Here is a 15,111-nt window from a genome sequence, read left to right on the forward strand (position 1 = left end):
CTTTAAGATAACTGGCAAAATCATTTGCAAGAAAATATCAAGAATAAAATGCTGAATAGCAAAATAAGGAAAAATCTGAAATAGAATAGCAAAGGTAGCAAAAATGTCCACCACCTCTGTTGGGGCCATAAATGTGGATGTGTGTGTGTGTGTGGTGGGGGTTATGTGTGTGTGTGTGTGTGTGTGTGTGTGTGTGTTTGTGTTTCTCTGTGTTGAGAGGGTAGTAAAAACAGACTAAGGTTTAGGAGAGAAAAGCAAATGCAGTCTCTGGGAATAGTGAGGGAAGTGGCTTAGAGAATATTTTAAGGGATTTGGTCCATTTATTTTTTTATTGAAAGTGCCAGCATTGCAAATCTGTGTTTTTTGTTGTTCTTTTCAAGGTATAAAGCATTTAATATTTTACACCACAGAAATTGAATCTTTTGAGCATGTTACAACAGTAACTTAAGTATAGCAATGAAACTTACAATGGTGAATTGACAAAACAAATATGTTATTGCTGCACAAAAGCATGCATCCTATTCACAAACCACAAGCAATCTGTCTTAAAGAGGCTTTACATGTGCTCTACTGTTAGCATTTACAGTTGCACATCATTGTTGTTCTTACAACCACACAGAAGATGATCCTTTTCCTAAAGAGTCTACTGTGTTTTACATCATCTGGTGATTGTAAAGATTTTATACTTTAACATTTCCTTTTAAGGTTTGATTCTTGAAGAGTGTGTATAATAATGTCACCTCATTGTACCCAGTCTTTGAAAATGCTGTATATATATATATTAAAAACTACAGAAGTGAATGGCTACCATCAACTATTTAGTTGCCAACATTCTTCAAAATCTCTTCTTTTGTGTTCAGTCCCTTTAAGAAGAGTTTTAGAGAGAGAAAACCTCTTTTAAATGGCTTCTGCAAAAGTGAGTTGAGTGTTGCAAGCATTTTGTGAACCATTTGGAGAGAGGAGGAGCAGACTGTTGAGGGCTCATAATGCATTTACACTTGTCTTTCTGATGAGGATGGGGACAACAGATTCAGGTCACATGTTAATGACAAGGAAAGTAAGGTGTTTTCATGAGATTAATCATGGCTTCAGTTTATTTTTCATGCAGGCAGCATGTCCAACATCTGATCAATATGTGTCGCCCTGCAGGGCGCTGAACACACTCTCAGGAAATATGAACACTAATCTCAGTTACATACTGTAACTGGGACAAATGAAATAACCAAAAATACCTAATTACTTTTATCAGAAAAACACAGCAAACAGCAGCATGTGCTCTGCATCACAGCAAGAAGATGCAGCATCCAGACGCTCGGCAGCATGTATGAAAGTCACCGGAGCGCAGGAAAACAACAAGACAAAACCTCCCAGAGACTGTGTTGTTCGGCTTGGCAGAGGAAGGCTGTTTTAAGCATTCTGTTGAGCTCATGCTCAGATGGAGAGCGTGATTGAAACGCTGCCCCCTGCTAATGAGCACACAGAGCACAATGTCACCAGGTATTAGTGCTCATTTTTCTGGCTGGGCCCGTAGGGATGGATGTCAGGAATGGTGAGGCGACACTTCTCTCAGCGGAAGGCATTAGCACTCTGTGCTGATCTCTCACTGTTTGAGGAGTGTGTCATGTGAAGAGTGCAAACCAAACTAGATACGGTAGACCAATTACAGTACTCTCCCAAGACAGACAAGAACGCCATGATGCACACAGACAAAAGACATTAGGGTTGTCATTTCTATAACACTTACAAGACAAACATAATTGAAGAAAAATAATCCTAAACCAGTGACAGAAATAAACATTTCCATTAAGGAGAATGATTTTCCCAGGCATTGATTACCTGTATAAGGGCACATTTTCTAACCGTATAATCTTATTAAATATACACATAATCTTAAATGTAAATTATTACATTTACTCAATAAATGCAATTTAAATAAAGACACTAGGGCTGATATCAATCAAATGAAATCAGTCAACGAAATCTATCTTTGCACTGCTGAAATGGCACAGAAGCTACATCTGTATAGATGTATTTACACAGAATGTTTAATGTAGCTCAGAGATACAATGAATGCATTTACATTGCTGGTGCAGGTGCCGGAAAACCACTGTCTTAAAGGGGTAATATGACATTGCTAAAATTAAGAAAAATAAATAAATACTTATTTGGTGTAATGAAATGTTTTCATGCAGTTTAAGGTAATAATAAAAAAAAATAATAATAATTCCATATACTGTACATTATTGTTTCTCCTCTATTCCCTGCCTTTGTGAAGCATGTCAATATTTACAAACTCATTGCTCTGAAAAGCGAGGAGTGCTCTGATTGGCCAGCTATCCAGTGTATTGTGATGACGGAAATGTTATGCCCCTCATCATACTGTGATGCCGTGTCCTAACGCGACAGGACAAAAACATTAAAACCCATCACCAACAAGGCATTTGTTGCATCCAGTGGGGACACAATTACTGATTATAGCGATTATATTATAGCCGCATAGAAATAAATCCGTCTCTGCATTTGTGATTGGAGAAACAACAAGCGCTACTCTACACTGCTTAAAACTTGTGTTTGAATCGTCAGTGGCAAATTCTTGAAATCTTAAAAAAAACATACTTACAGGCTGTGAGTCAGAATCTAGGCTGTCCTTGCAAAGTCAGAATTGTCCCACTTTATAGATACAGCCTTTGTGCACAGCTGACAGTGTAGGATACTTTCCCAGGAAACCATGAACGAGTAGACTACTATCGTTATTTCTGACATTAAAAGCTATGCTAAAAATAGTAAGGTTGGTATACTAGTATGCAGTTGTAAGTTTTGCAGTTGTCTGAACTAATGTATTTGTATGATGCATGACAGGTTTCTTCACCTTATTAGTTTCAGTTTATCTTCCAATAAAGATAACATAACCCTAACCCTAATTTATATGCAGTTAGCTAAACCTAACAGTGTTTTTACACTGGATGCATGTATTGACAAGCATTTGTGGTAAACTAAAATATAATTTAATGTCATGTCTATTGGAACTTGTATGTCATGCATTTAATTATATTTGCAATTGCACATCTGTAATTAAAATGTAATATCAAATAACACAACAGTTGAATTTATAATCATGTACTATACATGTGCTTTAGTATGTTAGACAACACATCAAAATAAGTATCCTGCTATATAGCATGACAAAATATTAAAAATGATAGATTTACTTTAAATAGCACAATGTAATTTAAAGTAAACTTTGAATTTGTTATTATTACAAAGTGCACTTTTTAAAAAGGAACATAAGTGTTAAATTTATAAGCATTAATTTTATTCTATCTGGATGTAAAGTTATACTTTTAAGATTTGAAGTACACAAGTGCAAGGTTAATGCTGGTTTGATGTTGAAGTAGATTGTGGAAGAGAATGAGCTATTTTCTCTTATCTGCTCACAGTTGGTGGATCTGTGCTATGTAATAGCATGATCTAATATCATAGTTAAATCCCTTAGAAAAGATGGACAGAGATAGTGAGAGGTTTATTTTCTCCTATAGAAAGAGTCACTTATGCCGCGTTTCCACCACAGGAACTTTACCCAGGAACTAGGGACTTTGGCCTGGTACTTGGTGTGTTTCCATCGCAGGAACCAGGAACTAAATAAAGTTCCGGGTAAAAAAACGCCCCTCAGAAAGTCCCTGCTGGCGAGGTGGTACTTTTTCAAAGTTCCGGAACTTTTGGGGGCGGGACTTGAGCGCTAAACATGCTGATTGGTTGAGTTCACGCAGCATTGGTTGAGTTCAACCACCATTTATTCAGATCAACATTTTCAAAATATTACTGTTAATGTGTCATGAAATGTAATTTGAAAAGTATTTCAAGCGAGAATGTAGTTGTTTAATACTCAAATCTGTGGTTTGTTTATAAAGACAGCGCCTATTTAAAAATGTGTTTCACCGATCTCGTAGACGGTGAGCTCCACTCGATCAGCGGGAGCTCAGTCCTCATGTATCCGCCGAGAAGCAGCCTCACCTCGGATAGACCTTCTGATGTGTGCCGCTGGCTCTGATGTCTCTTTAGTGGTTAAACATAACATAATTCAGCCGCGGGGTAAATCTAACAGGTTATCTTTGGTCTGTATTCAATTTATCTATATGTTAAAATGAAAATAAAAAAGGCAAATTTATATAATATTTCGTTTCATTGTAATGACTATATATACACATATCCCTGAACTAAGTACATTTCTGCAGCTGTTACTATGTTTAAATGAAAACCAAAGGAGGCAGTGGTATTTGATATCCTATTTCATTTTATTTTAAATATACAGACAGGAAAATTGCAGTAGCCAAGACGAGCTGACTGATGTTATCAAGTACGCTGCTGTTTGCAGTATTACCAGACTTGCGTCGTCGCGGACATCACACTCCCGAGTCGAATGCGCAAAGTCTGAACTACCGAGGATGCACGTCCAAAATCAGCATACTTTGTATTGAGAAACGCACGCAGAGCTACGTAACCAGTCTATTTGCCTAATCTTCCTGGTACTTTACACCGCGGTGGAAATGCAGAAATCAACAGATCTTGAGGGGAAAGAGTTCCTGGTACAAATGTTCAGGGTAATTTCGGTGGAAACGCAGCATTACAAAAGACTCGGGCAGTCAAGTATGCAATGACTTTAACAGACTGCCGTATAACACAAAGCAACAGAATTTCAAAATTGACTCTCTCTGAACTTTTAAATGAAATCAAAGCCTGTCAGATATCTACTGTTTAGTATGCTCAGACTTTTCAACTGTGCTGTTCATCTTGCCATATGCTTTCACCTTTTGTGTTTTATTGCATGACTGATATTTGGCAAGTCAAATGAATGAAAGGAGTGAAAGTGCTCATATGCAACTGTCAGACTCATAGAGAAACAACCTTTATGAGATGACAAACCTGTGATATTCCCTAGAACAACAGCACTTGTTCTTTATGTGATGCACTCTGGATTATAAATGAGACGTACTGTACAGCAATGTAAACAACCCAAAACTGGGATCGATCACAATCTTTAACTTTGTAAAAAGTGGAAACCTACGTTCGTAACTTTAAAGAGCAATTTGTACCTGATTTAACTCATAAAAAAATTTTTTTTGAATGTATTTAGGTTGATTTAGTTATGCAATATATATTTTTAAATTGGGGCTGTCAATCTAACATGCACAGTTGGTGCAATTAATTCTGAAAAAAAGAACACATTATAATGATTAACGCATTTAACGCAGCTGACTAGATCTCTATGTCATCTCACAGTGATGCAGTTACTGATGAACTTGTTTGATTGAGCTTATAGAATGCAGTTATATGCACTAAAATGCAAGACATGATAAAAAAAAGCCCTTGTATGGGTTTTTGTCTAATATTTATATCATATGAAATAGTAGCAATATCACAAGCGAGAGTGCTGTATTTTTTCCTCAATATCTGCATGCATTGATTTTAAATAAAAAATTTAATAAACAGGAAGTTATTACTGTTTTAGACACAAAATTGTCAGTATTGTCTGTTTTTTGCAAACGTAAATAGTTCCAAACAAACTTCAAGTCCATGAGCAACACACAATGGTGATTTGTTACTGAATGAATCAGCAGTGTTGAACTAATAAAGTGAGCCAATGATTCAGTGACTCATTCATAAAGATTCACTTGTTTTGTTTCTGAACGAATCAGCCGTTTGAAAGAATCAGATAATAAATGATACACTCATTGAGAGAGTGACTTGCCTCCTACTGGTGCTTTTAGTTTTGTATTTACAGTATCATTTAAATCATATATGCGATTATATATCTTATTTTTTTCTTTGTTGAATCAACATGTCTTTCTAAATCTTTTTTGTTGTTGTTGTTATGTCTGTTCTATCCTTTTTCATTTAACACAATAATGTGTCACACTTTATTTTAAGGTGTTACACATAACATGTACTTACTATTATAACAACTATAAATTATGCATAATTACATTCAAGTAACCCTAAGCCAAACCCTAATCCTAACCTTAACCACATAGTAAGTAGATTTAGTTAATTAATATTTCTCAGTTCTTAAATGTATAATTACACTGCAATAAGGACACCTGAAAATAAAGTGTGACCAAATAATGACTTAAAATGTTGTTTTGGGTGTAATTTCTCAGCCAAAATTTATGTGCAATTAATTCAGTTCATTAATGGCCAAATCATGTAATTAATGAGACTAAACAGTTTAATCGCTCGACGGCACCATTTATATATTTTATTTTATTTTCAAAAACAAGATTAGCATTTAGCATATTTCTTTTTAATAAATTTTCTTCAGTGTAAGAATGAAAAATGATTCTCACATTCATTTTATAACTTTATAGTCTAAGGTCTTGTAGGTGATCAGTTTCAAAGACTTCAGAAAGACAGAGGAAACTCGATGACAGAGGAACATATATGTTAAAAATAGCACTTTAGTTTCACCGTTCAAAATTGTAAATTAGCGTTTCAAATTAAATAGCCCGAGACTGAAGTATTAGAGCTCATTTGGGTGAACGCCATCACTTGAAAATCCAGACCGATACGTCATGAGTGAGAGGCATAGAGAGAGATAAACGCATTATACAAGCGCTGTCAAAGTCTCTGAAGCGGATGTTAGGATGCGCTTTCAGAGCAGATTAGCTTGTTTTGGAGCTGATTGTTGAAAGCGACAGTCTGGAATGAGCATGCTCTGTTTGGCCCTTCAGGCTCAGCCTTTTCTATTCATGCAACTGAAGGCTTCAAGTCTCAAATGATGCTAATATACAACAATGCCTAATAGAAAACAGTTGTCTTAAAATTAGTCCTTTGGATTTATATGCAAACTATTCACACGCAGTTTAATTTACTAATTAGGCCAGAATCCACAAGTAGAAACATCAGTGACTCGAGAGCGGCTGAAGTTTTCTGAGTAAGTGGAGCTGCAAAAAGCAAACACAAGCTGATATTTTACACCAACAGCGTAGAATGCAAGTTAAAAAATATAATTTCACTTCTCTCCTTGTTTAATTTACAATATATCTCAGCACTATATAAGGGGAAAAAGGCACACACACACTGCAAATACATTTCATTGGATTGCTGTCTTTTGAACTCTGAATATGCATAAATATGATAATGAGAAGCTTTCTTGAAACATTTATGATAAGCAACAGCTACTTATCAGTCTTGGTCCACTCTAGTGCATACATATGCATCACATTTGAGCTTTCTCGAGTCTCTTGCAAATGAGAGTGATGTTTACGTGGCAGGGGACTTAAGTGGGAACAGGGGACATTTATAAGTAGAACATGGCATCCATTTCAAATAGCAAACACTTTAATGCAACACATCTCATGGGAGCAATAAAGTTAATGGCCATGTGACCTGTTTATTCACCATCGTGAAAGAAGGATAGAGATGCTTTTAGGCTCATTAATAATAAAAACAAAAGCAAGTTGACCAACCTGGATATATTACTTTAAGGGAAAATTCAACACAACATGCTGTCTCTTATATATTTGCTTAAGTGGCACTTTATGTCCGTGTTAAAGTGCCCCTATTATATCACGCAGTGTGTAATATAACTGTTGTCAGTGGAAAACGTCTGCAAAGTGTCAAAGATCAAAGTGCATGACAAATGGAGTTAGTCTCACAAAAGAAAGAATCGATTCTGAACTGCCTGAAGTGAGTCGTCAATGATTCAAGGCTTATTTCCTGCACAGTGTTACAAGTAAACACATTACAAGTAACCCTAGCTAAGCAAACCAAGCCAGTCGATTTGGTCCGTCACACTTTCAAAAACATTTAGCTTTTCTATATTAAACTTACAAATTCACACTCTGTGTTTTTACAATGACTGCACAGAGCAGCAGCAACAAGCATGTGAGTTTATCATGGCAAGCAGATGCATTGCATGTGAATACAGTAAGTTGTGTTCTGTCTATTTTTGCTGCACTAGCAATAAACACATTGAAAATAATGCACAATATGCATATATATATATATATATATATATATATATATATATCTGACTTTATTCTGGTTAGGTCCAGATTTCTCTGTTGTTGTTGCATGTTGTAAAACGTGTACTACATTATAGCACTTGTATATCGTTGCCCTCTTGTTGATTTCAATTGCTTCCATTGTCCTCAAATGTAAGTCACTTTAGATAAAAGCGTCTGCTAAATTACTAAATGTGTACATTTTTCGAAATTGTGATTTATACATCATCTGAAAGCTGAATAAATAAGCTTCCCATTGATGTGTGGTTTGCTAGGAGGACAATATTTGTCTGAGATACAATTATATGAAAATCTGGAATCTGAGGGAGCAAAAAATAAATAAAAATACAGAGAAAATCGCCTTTAAAGTTGTCAAAATAAAGTTCTTGGCAATGCATATAAAAAATAAAAAAAAGGATATATTTACAGTAGGCAATTTTCAAAATATCTTCATGGAACATGATCTTTGGTATAGAAGAAAAATCAATATATATTTTTTTTGTTTGTTAGTTCTTTTGGCTATTGCTACAAATATACCCCAGCGACTTAAGACAGGCGTTGTGGTCCAGGGAGACAAATGTTAATGTAAATGTAAAAACAGTGAGTAAAAATTCATGCCATGCAATAGGCAGGTAGTATTTTCTATAAGCTGTTCTCTGCCAAAATTCATATTTCTTATGAATTTCAAAAATTCTTTCAAAATTCAACTTTTTATGCAGATTTGGAGGCATTAGTAAGCTTGACTTGATGTATTAATGTATTTAAATAAATAAAAAACATCCAAAACTACATTGTATGCATATTTAGTTTTGAGTTAACATTTTTTATTAATTATTATTATATTTAATTTTTTTAATAAAAATCAGTCGCTAATGTAAAGGGTGAGGATGTGAAAAGTCAGTGGTAAAGATGTTTCAGACACATATAGAATAAGAAATTCATTCAAGTGTTTTTGACCTTGGATGCATATAAACATATTGTAAAATACCTCCAAAACAGAGTAGGAACCTTTAAAATAGCATAAGGGGATACTTTAATTTCTAAACTACCATACAAAACTGAGGAAGTGTGTTTCATAAAACCATCTGAAAAAAAAGGAGTTACAACCGCATTTAAACTCTGAATCAGAACACCCTCTCAAAACTGACCTGACTGACATCATAGAAACGTTTTGCCATCTCGTGCATTAGCTATCCACTATTTTTGACCAAAGTAATATTACAGTGACAGAAGACTCATTATATTCTGTGATTTTAATGAAACCACTGTCAACAGAGCCGTGTGTTTCGCTTATGTTTGGAAGGATGCTTCACAAAGCATACTTATGAAAGGTGCTGCCATGTCCACTTATTGTTTTGAAGTGTCTTTGTGCATATTGTTGTGCTAAACCCACAAAACGATCCATTTTATGGAGTTAGTAGGCAGGTGCAGGTCCACTACAGCAGATCTTTAGCAGCCAAGTGCAGATCGTGATATTTAGTATGTGGCTTATTTTCAAGATAAAACATTTGAATTTGAGTTTCTTATAGGCTTATTCTTTTTTTTTAATAGCAAGATCTGGCAATATTAATGAGTCTAAATTGTACTTTACCTGTGAATTCTTGCACCGTGCATACACAAGAGACAAACATCTCTGAAATGTGTTTAAATACGTCATTATTAGTTTGCTGCAAAAGCGGTTGCCACTACCTGCATTTTTTAAGTCAATACAGCAGCAGAATGCAGTTGTCACTCCTGTAAATGACTAAACTGTGTGTGTACAGAACAGAATTAAGCACTAAAAGGTGAAATAAAGCTGAATTTACCTGCAGTGTGTATGTGGCCATGCACTACATGGACAAAAGTACTCATTTAATCAGTACATAAGTATAAGTGCATGGGCTCTCACCACTGACAGGAGATTAAATATTTATAAAAGTCCACAATACCCAATAAAACAATGTTATATAGGGTCTTGTAAAAAAGTACTCTGCTGATGTCTTGAGAGGACACAGTGCTGATTCTGTAGTTCAATGTGATAGTATTTATGTTGTGAATGTACATGTCACTTCATATATCTCAAAAACATGTCTCCACGAGCAGAGAGGGATCATTAGGAGTTCTGTCACTGACACTGCAGAAACTCCTCCCAGCATCCCTCCAACCACCAGAGATTCATTTGTACACCTCTTGGTGTTTTGATGGTGGACACGCTCAAGTTTCTCCCAGCTGCAGAGGCGTCCCGCTGCGCGCCAAGCATCAGTCAAACGCTCTCAAGCTTTGTTGTGGCACTCCGGCGGCCTGCAGAGATGAAAGACACCTCTCCAGCGCAGTGTGATTGTGCTGCTGTTTGTATGTTGTAAGAGAGAGAGTTGGGATCAAAGTTGAGCTGAACAGTGACCCGAGGAAGCGTCTTTCTTTTTAATGACAGGCATGAACACCCACATGGAAAGAACCTATATGTGGATATATGCGCATATATGAAACCTATATGCAGTGTATATGCACATATATGATAATATATACGCTGCATATATGCATATATATTACACATATAGGAAAAATTGAGGTATTTGCATATACAGGGAATATAGGTCTCCTGTATTGCTTCTTCATATTCACATATAAGCCCTATACATACAAGATATGTCTTCTATATAGCTAATGGCAGGATCTGGTCATTTTTGACTAACATACATGATGCCTAGCTCATATTTTTGTTTTGTACTATCTGATTGATCTTGAGTAAATAAATAATGTACATTTCTACATTTTGGACTTTTATTTTTGTTGCCTAGCAGCTATGGATTTTAATTTTACTATTATAGGTGAACATATAGGTGCATATATACGTGCATATATTGTACCTATGTAGGTATATGTATGCACATATATATGTGTACATATATGTGTGCATATATGTAAATATATGTGTGCATATATGTATGTGCACATATATATGTGTGCATATATGTACATATATTTACATAAAATAAAGGAAAACGGCCAATTTTATACATGTCACATATATTAAAAACCTATATCAAAACATATATTGAAACATATATGTTTATATAGGTTTTTTCCATGTGGGCAGAGAGAAGGATATCCTTCACAAGCATCAGTAAGGTGTTTAAAGATGCCTAATTACATGATATGTACAAAATTATGAAGGCTCTGGCTCCACAAATAATAAAACTTAGAGAAAAAATAAATAAATGAAAAAAAAAACAGTTCCAGTCCTTGATTCTGATTGGTCAACAGCTGTTTTATTCATAAAGCAAGGCTATGACCGCTTCACTCAACGGTTCTGTAAATCACTGCACAACATCCTTAGCAACATAAACAATCTATAAAGACTGATTTTTTTTCTCTCAAAATTAACTGGTAGATGTGTACAAGCCTCTGTGTGGAAACCCACAGTTTCCGAAGTGTAGAGGGAATATATCTGCATTTAATAGCTTTCTGTTTTGGGTATGGTACTGTATGTCCATCAGATTACTCTGTAATGACACTTGCAAACTCACACTTTGCAGCGAATCGGCCTCTTATAAACTGAAAGACAGAAATGTTTCCTCATGCCGAGAGATAATCAGATGTATATGTATGAGAAAATATAAAATATGGTGTTAAAAAAATAAATGACACCTGGAGTTATTTCATAGCCATCAACACCACAGAGAGAAAAAAAGGGGGAAAAAATCCCCACAATGACCTAAAGACTGAGCAGACAGAGCAAACAAAACCCAAATCATGAACAAATGGAGAATCTCAGATGTTTCCCCCTAAAATACCCCAGTAATCTCACCTGTGAGATCTCACAACGCTATCTCATGACTAATTTGTACGTATTTTACGAGGTGGCTTATTCGTACGAATTTGTACGACCTCATTCGTACGATTTTATACGACCGCAGTGACGGTTAGGTTTAGGGGTGGGGTTAGGTGTAGGTCATTCGTACAAATTCATACGAATTGTGCAAATCGTAAAATACGTACGATTTGGCAACAATCGTATGAATTTGTACGAGTGTGGTCGTACGAATTCGTACGAATAAGCCACCTTGTGAAAAATGTAAGAATTGCCATGAGATCGGGTTGGATCTCAATAATGTCTCAAACTGTGCTCAGATTCGTCAACATCTGCAATCAGAAGTCAGAGATTTAAACATATACTGAATATACAATCTCTACTGCTATTCAATCATTGTATACACTCTCAGTGTCTAAATCACGTCTGAAGACTTCAAAACTGAAAGAAATAAACAAATAAAAGAATAAAAACATAAAACTATTGAGATGTAACCCAGAGCTCCCTCAATCTCCTGAGCTGTGAGCTATAAATGTGATCTTGACTGCGTATGAGCAGAAAAACTGAATTTAACCTTCAGGATTAAAAATCACCATAAAACCAAGCCCTGACACATGGCGTGATGTATAAATTCCTCCACAAATATACACACAAGACTCCTTTCCTTAAGTTTACACATGCTGGAATACATAAGCGAGGCATTCCTTGTGATTTCCCTGTTCTCTGTAAACTGGATTAAAGGTGCAGTGTGTCAACGTTATTCTTTTCCTTCTCAATGTGAAATACTTTATGGATCTCCTCAGACCGCACACCTCAGCTGTGCACAAAGGCACTGTGCATTATTATTATTTATGAGGTGGAACATTGTCAAGTGCTTCTTGTGCTTTAGAATGACCTTCATTTAGTTAGAGGCCATAAACCTTGACTGTCTTATCACAAGGCATATTCCCTACATGACACCACTACAGATCAAATCTGTAGCTTATGAATACAACTCACATCTTATATGTGCTGTCTAGAGACGAGCACCTAACATAAATACAGTTTGTGATGTTATAGCTGAGATGAGTTCATATGGTGAATCGTTATGAACATGGCTTGTATTTGTGTCTTGATTTCCAGCACAGATATCCTGAAAATAAGACTTGGGCATGATGTTAAAGGGACAGTTCACCCAGAAATGTAAGGTTTGGGTGAACCTGTATGAGTTTCTTTCTTTTGTTGAACACAAAAGATATTTTGAAGAATGTTGGTAACCAAACAGTTGATGGTATCCATTGATTTCCATAGTATTTTTAATTTGTTCAAGTCAATGGCTAACAGGTTTGGAACGATTAAGGGATTCAATAAACAGTTGATAATCAATATTTCATGGATTCAATGCTTTTGGGGACCCAGTGTGCTATTGGATGTTTTTAATAGTTGCTTTAACAATTTGTGATGAATTCATCTCCCGATCACTGTTTTATAATAAAAGCATAGTCGTGCCAACAGGTTAAACGTACAGTATGGGATTTTTGACCACCAGGGGTCACTCAATCAAAATAATAACATAAGACGTACTTTGATGACGTCGGGAAAGAGCGTAGGCTCATGGGAGTTATTGTTCATTGGAACACGCGCTCTGTCGCTCGCTATTATTCTTCACTCATTCTAACTTAGTATTTTGACAATCACGTCTTTTCCAACGGAGAGATATATGAATTATGAGACCCCTATCAAATCAATATTTCATCTAGCTAGTAGAAATATGTTTAAAAAAAAACACGGTCGCCTTTCGTTAATAATTATAATTACGTTTATACTATGATATCGAACAAGATAGTGAACTGCATTTGAAGCTACATTATCCAGCTAGATATAGAACAAATGTAGATTTACATTATACTATACATGAGAGCTAGTCCGTCTGCATTTTACATAAGACATCATCGTTTATCGTAGATAAAGTTAGCTGAATGGGTGCATACCTGTTTATCAGAATGCAAGCGAGTTCGGCATCTCTATGTAGTTTCAGCTTGTCACGAAACTCTATCTTGGAAATGCAACTCCAATATTTATCTGTGTCTTGTTTCTTATCTTGTCCCAAAACCATCTCGGGTCATTTATTTCACCCGTACGTTTGCGCTTCACAGAACGTGCAGGCAAAGCATAATCATGATCCATAACTAAGTTATTGATTGAGGTTTAAATACTAATATAAACAATATAAATATAAAATATTTGGCGGTTCCGCGGGAAGTTAGATAAACTAGAGGGGTCAAAGTTTATATGACGTCATAGACGGGCGACAAAACTGAAATAATGAAACGTGCCGTGTCTTCTACTTAAACTATAATTTTCTCTGGATTTGAAAGTTCGTGGAAACTGTCGGATAATGCAAGTACACAACTAAAATATATATATAACATACATATAGGGATTTCTGCTATATTTAAAATCAGAAAAATTACATATTGCGCCTTTAAAGGGATAGTTCATCCAAAAATTTGAACTCTGTCATCATTTATTTACTGAGGTGGAAGGAAGTGGTTGCACAAACAAAAGGTATTTTAAGACAGTAAGTGGTTGAAAATTACATGGCTACTTGTGTGATACATATATCCAAGTTCTAGAACAACATATGCTCCAGCCAGATGCCGTCTCTTTCAGGGAAGACCTTGCATTTCCCAACATGACAATCCCAGACCACATACTGCATCAATTACAACACCGAGAGAAGAAGGATCCGGGTACTGAAATGACCAGCCTGCAGTCCAGATCTTTCACCCATAGAAAACATTTGGTGCATCATTAAGAGGAAGATGCGACAAAGAAGACCTAAGACAGTTGAGCAACTAGAAGCCTGTATTAGACAAGAATGGGACAATATTCCTATTCCTAAACTTGAGCAGCTTGTCTCCTCAGTCCCCAGACATTTGCAGACTGTTATAAAAAGAAAAGGAGATGCACACAGTGGTAAACATGTCCTTGTTTTTCCCCTCAAACATTTTCTCAGTTTAAACATTTGATACATCATCTATGTTGTATTCTGAATAAAATATCATCTTAAAAAATATATATATTTTAAAAAATAAAAAATAATTTGTTTCATATTAAAATAATGAAAATATTACATTTTTATTTACTACAAACAACAACAGTAACACTTATAATAATGGTTTGTATAAATAGTTTTACTGTTTACCACACTTTTGTATTATTTTTCTATCTATAGTGGATAATTAATCATAATTCACAGAGAATTTATTACGTCCACATTGAAAATTAAGTTGGACTGAGCTCAGAACATCCCCCATAAAAAAAAATAAAAAAAATGCA

General features: G+C 35.5%; 1 protein-coding gene across 1 annotated transcript in view; it reads right to left on the reverse strand.

Moving 5' to 3' along the window:
- The window catches only part of LOC127942148 (follistatin-related protein 4-like), a 191,347-nt gene that overhangs the window by 97,225 nt on the left and 79,011 nt on the right, over nt 1-15,111 (reverse strand). The gene's annotated exons all lie outside the window — the stretch shown is intronic.

This window comes from Carassius gibelio, chromosome A21 (genome assembly GCF_023724105.1).
Source record: "Carassius gibelio isolate Cgi1373 ecotype wild population from Czech Republic chromosome A21, carGib1.2-hapl.c, whole genome shotgun sequence".
Lineage (NCBI taxonomy): Eukaryota > Metazoa > Chordata > Actinopteri > Cypriniformes > Cyprinidae > Carassius > Carassius gibelio.